This window comes from Arachis hypogaea, chromosome 18 (genome assembly GCF_003086295.3).
Source record: "Arachis hypogaea cultivar Tifrunner chromosome 18, arahy.Tifrunner.gnm2.J5K5, whole genome shotgun sequence".
Lineage (NCBI taxonomy): Eukaryota > Viridiplantae > Streptophyta > Magnoliopsida > Fabales > Fabaceae > Arachis > Arachis hypogaea.
Genome location: NC_092053.1, coordinates 53731480 through 53738761, shown reverse-complemented (window position 1 = coordinate 53738761; position 7282 = coordinate 53731480). Strand labels below are relative to the sequence as shown.

At 37.0% G+C, this 7282-nt stretch overlaps 1 non-coding gene across 1 annotated transcript; it reads left to right on the top strand.

Moving 5' to 3' along the window:
• The first annotated feature begins 391 nt into the window (after positions 1-391).
• Positions 392-499, top strand: LOC112774074 (small nucleolar RNA R71). Its single transcript, XR_003188585.1, has one exon. It is a non-coding gene; the product is annotated as a small nucleolar RNA R71 (small nucleolar RNA).
• Positions 500-7282: the final 6783 nt, after the last annotated feature.

Genomic DNA, 7282 nt, shown 5'->3' with positions numbered 1-7282 from the left:
CCACCGTGTTGTCTTCCTGTTGGAGCTGCGGGCATTCATCAGTATAATGGCTGTAATCAGCACAGATTCCACACACTCTCTGTGGGACTAGCTGTTGGCTTTGATGCGCTTGTTGTTGACTCAACTGCATCTGCTTCAGTAAGGTGGTCATTTCACTTATACTCTGAGCCAGAGCAGTAGTCTCCTTGCTAGAAGATACCTCTGCAACAGCTTTTAACCGGCCTTGTTTCTGCCTGTGATTCCTTGTAGATTCAGCTAAGTCGCTAATCAATTGTCATGCCTCATCAGTGGTCTTGTACTTTTTCATAGACCCATTGCTAGCACTTTCCAATGTAGTCTTATCTTGGGGCCTCATGCCCTGTGTGACGTAGCCGAGCAACACTTTCTTGTCAATCATATGGTGGGGGCATGCTTCCAGAAGATTGTTGAAGCGCTCCCAATATTCATAGAGAGTCTCGGATTTATCCTGAACAATCATGGAAATGTCTTTCCTCAGTTTATCAGTAACTTTAGCTGCAAAAAATTTTTCCAAAAATTCTCTTCTAAGTGTATCCCAGTCGGATACAGTTACTGTGGGTTGAGTGTAGTACCACTCTCTCGCCTTTCACTCAAGAGAGAATGGGAAGGCTTTTAACAAAATAGAAGTTTCATCTGCACCATCATGCCTGACAGTAGAATAGGCTGCTTGGAAATCTCTAAGGTGCTTGATAGGCTCTTGAGCAGGTAAGCCATGAAACTTAGGTATCAAGTTGAGCAGTACAGTCTTTATTTCAAAGTCTGTAGCCACCGCTGGGTGATGCGCTTGAAACAGTTGCATTGAAAAATTAGGGGCTCCAGCCTCCTGAATAGTAATTCTCCGAGGTGCTTCTATGTCACCTGCATGTAAATCAATCAAATCAGTAGAACGGGGGCTGGTTTCTTCCTCAAGTGACGTTTCAGATCCGCCCTCAGAGAGGACTAACCGACGCCGAGCTTGCCTTATTCGTGAAATAGTTCTTTCAATCTCAGGATCGAATACTGGCAAGCTTGGATCAGGAAGTGAACGCGTCATTTAATGAAAGAAACATGCAGCTCATAGTAGCAAAATAAAATAAAATACAAATAAATAAATTCCAATCCGCGCGGTCGCGTGAGCCATGCGTCCACGTCACTGCAATTTCCTTTATGTCGCGCGGTCGCCTGAGCCATGCGACCGCGTCACTTCTCACTGGTCATCTCCTTAATTTCTTGTGTTCCTTCCATTTTTGCCGTCTTCCTTCCTAATCTCCAACTCATTCATGCCCTATAAAACCTGAAACACTTAACAAATAGATCACGGCATCGAATGGAGTAAAGGAGAATTAAAATACAAAATTAAAAGTTTCTAGGAAGCAAGTTTTCAACCATAAAACATTTTTAGGCAGAAATTATAAATGCATGCTTATTTAATGAATAAGTGGGTAAAGATTTGATAAAACCACATAATCGAACACAATATAAGCCATAAAATAATGGTTTATCAATCCTTTACAGTTCTCGATTCCTATGGAGGTTCAGCATCTCCTAAGTCTTCAACTACTTCTTCCTCTACAATTATTATGGCTTCCTCCACTAGTTCCAGTACAAAGCCATGCTCCTCATTGTCCACCGAAGTTTCTAGTGTCTCCTTCATGCTACTCTCTTCTTTTGATTCTCCACATGTAGCCATGGGAGTACTCTGGTGCTCATATGTTGGGAAGCTAATTTATTTACTACCTTGGTTAAGGCAATATTGAGTTCCAGTACGTCCCTTTGCATATTCACTTGTCCTTGAAGAAGAACATGAAGGGTGTCATCCGTTGGAGATTGGGGTGGATATGAAGGTTCATTGGTTGGGGGAGAGGGTTCATAATAAGAATGTGGTGGTTCTTGGGAGTAATTGGATTGGAATTGTGGTGGATAAGGGTCGTATGGTGGTGAATGGTGAAAAGGAACTTTTGAGTGTGGTGGTTCAAAGTTATGTTGAGAGGATGGTTCATAAGCACAGGGTGGAACTTGTTGGTAACTACAAAGGGATCCACCGTATCTATTGCCTTGGCATGCATTGTAGAATGGTCATCGTCTGTGATACTGTGGAGGGTGTTATTGCCTAAAGGGTTGATCAAGTCCTCGTGGCTTCATCCGTCCTTGATTGCTCTGACCCTAATGCATGTTTCTGCTATAGCTTTCATTCCCTTCAACAATATTAGAACCAAACTCAAAGCGAGAGGGGTGAGAACTCATGGTAGCTAATAAGAGCTAAAAAAATGAAAACAGAAATAAATAAACAAGCAAAAGAAAAATATTTACAATAACCAATAATAAGGCAAACGTTTGCAGTTCCCCAGCAACGGTGCCATTTTGACGATCAGGTTTTCTATCAGTAAAGAAATTTGCAAATATAATCACGTTGTAAGTATAACTTCTAAACCAACAGAAAATCCTTTCGTACAAAAGTTTTGGTTGTCACAAGTAACAAACCCCTTTAAAATTGATAACCGAAGTATTCAAACCTCGGGTCGTCTTCTCAAGGAACTGCAGGGAGGTATATTCTTATTATTGGTTATGAGTTTTGTAAATTGGGGGTTTTTGAAATAAGAAGCAAGTAATTTAAATGACAGGATAAATAAATTAATAATAATAAAAGAAAAGAACTCTTGGCAAGGTATGAGAATTTGGAAATCCTATCCTAGTTATCCTTATCGACGGTGATGAGAATTATATTTTTAATCCCACTTAGTTAACCTTTATTAAAGCAAAGGAAAGTAAAGTGGACTAATTAGTTTGATCCTAAAGTCCTAGTCTACTCCTAAGAAAAGACTAGAGTTATAGGAATCCAATTCAATTAGCAAAAATAACGATTATCAATCATGATGAGTTTGATAACTCAAGAGTCTCCAATTAATCAATTAAAGCCAAGAATATAAAAAGCTAAATAAGAATCATAAATTTGAAATACCTCAATTGCATTAATAAGATAAAATCAATCTAAGCATAAAGAGTTCATAAGCCAAATTGGTAACATAAATCAGATACGAATAAAAGCATTAGAATAAATAAAAATATAAAAGGAATATTAAACCTGATAAAGAGTTGAAATCCTAAATCCTTTAAGAGGAATCCTAATCCTAAAACCTAAGAGAGAGGAGAAAACCTCTCTCTCTAAAAACTACATCTAAGTTATGAAAAGTGAATAATCGAAGGCCTTTCTCATGAATGGATGCATTCCCCTACTTTATAACCTCTAATCTGTGTTTTCTGGACTTGGATCTGGGCCAAAAGAGTTTCAGAAATCGCTGGGGGCGTTTTCTACAGTTTCTGCACGTGGCGTCTGTCACGCGTCCGCGTGGGTCACGCGGTCGCGTCATCTGGAGTTCTGCTCTTTCACGCAGTCGCGTCAGGCACGCTTCTGTGTCAGTTGTACTTCGCATGAGTCACACGTTCGTGTCATGCGCGCATTCTCGCAGATGTCAGTTTGCGCAAAGCACGCATTCGCGTCGTCTACGCGGACGCGTCACTTCCAGTTTCTTCAAAAACTCCAATTTGAGCTTTCCTTCCATTTTTGTATGTTTTCTTTCTATCCTTTAAGTCATTCCTGCCTTAGGAGATCTAAAAATACTTAACACACAAATCACGGCATCGAATGGTAATAAAGGGTAATTAAAATTAATATGTTTAAAGCATAGGAAACATGTTTTTCACATATATCACATAATAAGGAAGGAAAAGTAAAACCATGCAATTTACATGAATAAGTGGGTGAAGGATTGAATAAATCACTTAGATTGAGCAAAAAATACATAATAAAATATGGGTTTATCAGCGATATTCTTGTTTCGCACCCTGGCACAGTAATCAACAAGCTTGGAACTTGCATTGTCTAGAGCATCATGCAACATTGAAGAAGTGTGCACACAACCTTCTAAATAAGTTATGGCTTTCATCCAAACATCTCACGTCGTCGCTACTCTTAATGTAGGTGTGCTTGCGATTTATGTTCTTACTCCAACGAGCGAGAATGTAGCAGGCAGGCACTTTATTCACTTTGTAATACAAAAACACTACAAGACAGTGGCAACACAATATACTTGAACTCTCGAACAAGTTGCACTCACATCGAACCTCATGAGTTGACCGGTGATAAATCCACATTTCATAATATTTATTTGCTTTAATTGAGTGGATTTTATTAACTTTTCACATATCTATTCATTAAAATAGCATAGTTTGATGATTTCTTCCTAATTTGTGCTTAAAAGTAAAAACATGCTTTTTAGGCCTTAAAATTACTAAATTCTATTCACTTTAACTACATTTGATGCATTGGTGTATTTGTTGAGTAATTTCAGGTTTTTAAGGCAAGTATGGATTGAAGAAGTGAAGAAAAAGTATGTAAAGTGGAGAATTCATGAAGAAATGAAGTTTTAAAAATCTGCCATGTGAGGCATACGCGTGACCCTTGTCACGTGAGCTAATTAATTGCAAAATGCTGAGGACAAATTCAGGGCTTTTCAAGCCCAATTCAACTCATTTCCGAAGCTATTTCAAGCCAAATTGAAGAGGGATGAAGGGGTGATGAGCAGATAATTTATACGCTTTTTGGCATTATTTTTATATAGTTTTCAGTATGATTTAATTAGTTTTTAGTATATTTTTATTAGTTTTTAATTAAAAATCACATTTCTGGATTTTACTATGGGTTTGTGTGTTTTTCTATGATTTCAGGTTTTTTCTGGCTGAAATTGAGGGACCTGAGCAAAAATCAGATTCAGAGGTTGAAGAAGGACTGTAGATGCTGTTGGATTCTGACCTCCCTGCACTCAAAGTGGATTTTCTGGAGCTACAGAACTCCGAATGGCACGCTTTTAATTGCGTTGGAAAGTAGACATCCAGGGCTTTCCAGAAATATATAACAGTTCATACTTTGATTAAGGATAGATGACGTAAACTGGCGTTAAACGCCAGTTCCATGCTGCATTCTGGAGTCAAAAGCCAGAAACAGGTTGCAAAGTGGAGTTAAACGCCAGAAACAGGTTACAAACTGGCGTTCAACTCCAAGAAAGACCTCTACACGTGTAAAGCTCAATGCTTAGCCCAAGCACACACCAAGTGGGCCCCGAAAGTGGATTTCTGCATTATTTACTCATTTCTGTAAACCCTAGTAACTAGTCTAGTATAAATAGGACTTTTTACTATCCTTATAAGAGATCTTTGATTAGTTTTATGCTATCTTAGACTTTCATGGGAGGCTGGCCATTCGGCCATGCCTGGACCATTATCACTTATGTATTTTCAAATGGTAGAGTTTCTACACACCATATATTAAGGTGTGGAGCTCTGCTGTTCCTCATGAATTAATACAAAGTACTACTGTTTTTCTATTCAATTCAAGCTTATTCCTATTCTAAGATATCCATTCGCACCCAAGAACATGATGAATGTGATGATTATGTGACGTTCATCATCATTCTCATTTATGAATGCGTGTCTGACAAACACTTCCGTTCTACATGCAAACAAGCTAGAATGAATATCTCTTAGATATCTAATACAGGGGACCGAGTCCGAGATATTAGAATCTTCGTGGTATAAGTTAGAACCCATGGATGGCCATTCTTGAGATCCGGAAAGTCTAAACCTTGTCTGTGGTATTCCGAGTAGGATCTAGGAAGGGATGGTTGTGACGAGCTTCAAACTCGCGAGTGCTGGGCGTAGTGACAGACGCAAAAGGATAGTAAATCCTATTCCAGTATGATCGAGAACTGACAGATGATTAGCCATGTAGTGACAGCGCATTAGACCATTTTCACAGAGAGGATGGGATGTAACCATTGACAACGGTGATGCCCTACATAAAGCTTGCCATGGAAAGGAGTAGGAATGATTGGATGAAGACAGCAGGAAAGCAGAGGTTCAGAGGAACGAAAGCATCTCTATACTCTTATCTGAAACTATCACCAATGAATTACATAGGTATCTCTATCCTATTTTAATTATCTTTTAGTACACTATAATCTCTTAATACATTTGAATTCGCCTGACTGAGATTTACAAGGTGACCATAGCTTGCTTCAAGCCGACAATCTCCGTGGGATCGACCCTTACTCACGTAAGGTTTATTACTTGGACGACCCAGTGTACTTGCTGGTTAGTTGTGCGAAGTTGTGACAAAGAACTAAGATTATGAACGTGCGTATTGAGTTTTTAGCACCGTTACCAAGGAATGGAACCGTCACGATTTCTGCGCTCCAAGTTTTTGGCGCCGTTGCCGGGGATTGTTCGAGTTTGGACAACTGACGGTTCATCTTGTTGCTCAGATTAGGTAACTTTATTTTATTTTTAAGCTTTTTATTCTTATTTTTGAAAAATACAAAAAAAATAATTTCTTTTTTTTCGTTTTTCCCAATTAATTTTCGAAAAATCAAAATGATTTATAAAATCATAAAATCAAAAATATTTTTGTGTTTCTTGTTTGAGTCTAGAGTCAAGTTTTACGTTTGGTGTCAATTGCATCTTTTTAATTTTCTAAAAAATTTATTTTCGAAAATTTCATGCATTGCATTCTTCATGATCTTCAAGTTGTTCTTGGCCAGTCCTCTTGTTTGATCTTCATATTTTCTTGTTTTGTATCTTTTCTTGTTTTTCATATGCATTTTTAATTCGTTAATGTCTAAAGAATAAAAATTTTTAAGTTTGGTGTCTTGCATGTTTTCTTTTCTTGAAAACTTTTCAAAAATAAGTTCTTGGTGTTCATCTTGACATTCAAAGTGTTCTTGGTGTTCATCCTGACATTCATAGTGTTCTTGCATGCATCACATGTTTTGATCCAAAATTTTCATGCATTGAGTCTTTGGGTTGTTTTTCTCTCTCATTATTAAAAATTCAAAAATAAAAAAAAATATCTTTCCCTTTTTCTTCTCATCAAATTCGAAAATTTTGAGTTGACTTTTTCAAAAATTTTTAAAATTTAGTTGTTTCTTATGAGTCAAATCAAATTTTCATTTTAAAAACTCTATCTTTTTCAATTCTTTTTCAAAAAAAAATATAAAATCTTTTTCATTTTTCCTTTCATAATTTTCGAAAATTCCAAAATGATTTTCAAAAATCTTTTTCTTATTTTTTATTCCATATTTTCGAATTTAATACTAACAATTAATGTGATTGATTCAAAAATATTAAGTTGTTACTTGCCTATTAAGAAAGATTCAATCTTTAAACTCTAGAATCATATCTTTTTAGTTTCTTGTTAGTCAAGTAATCAACTTTAATTTTCAAAATCAAATCT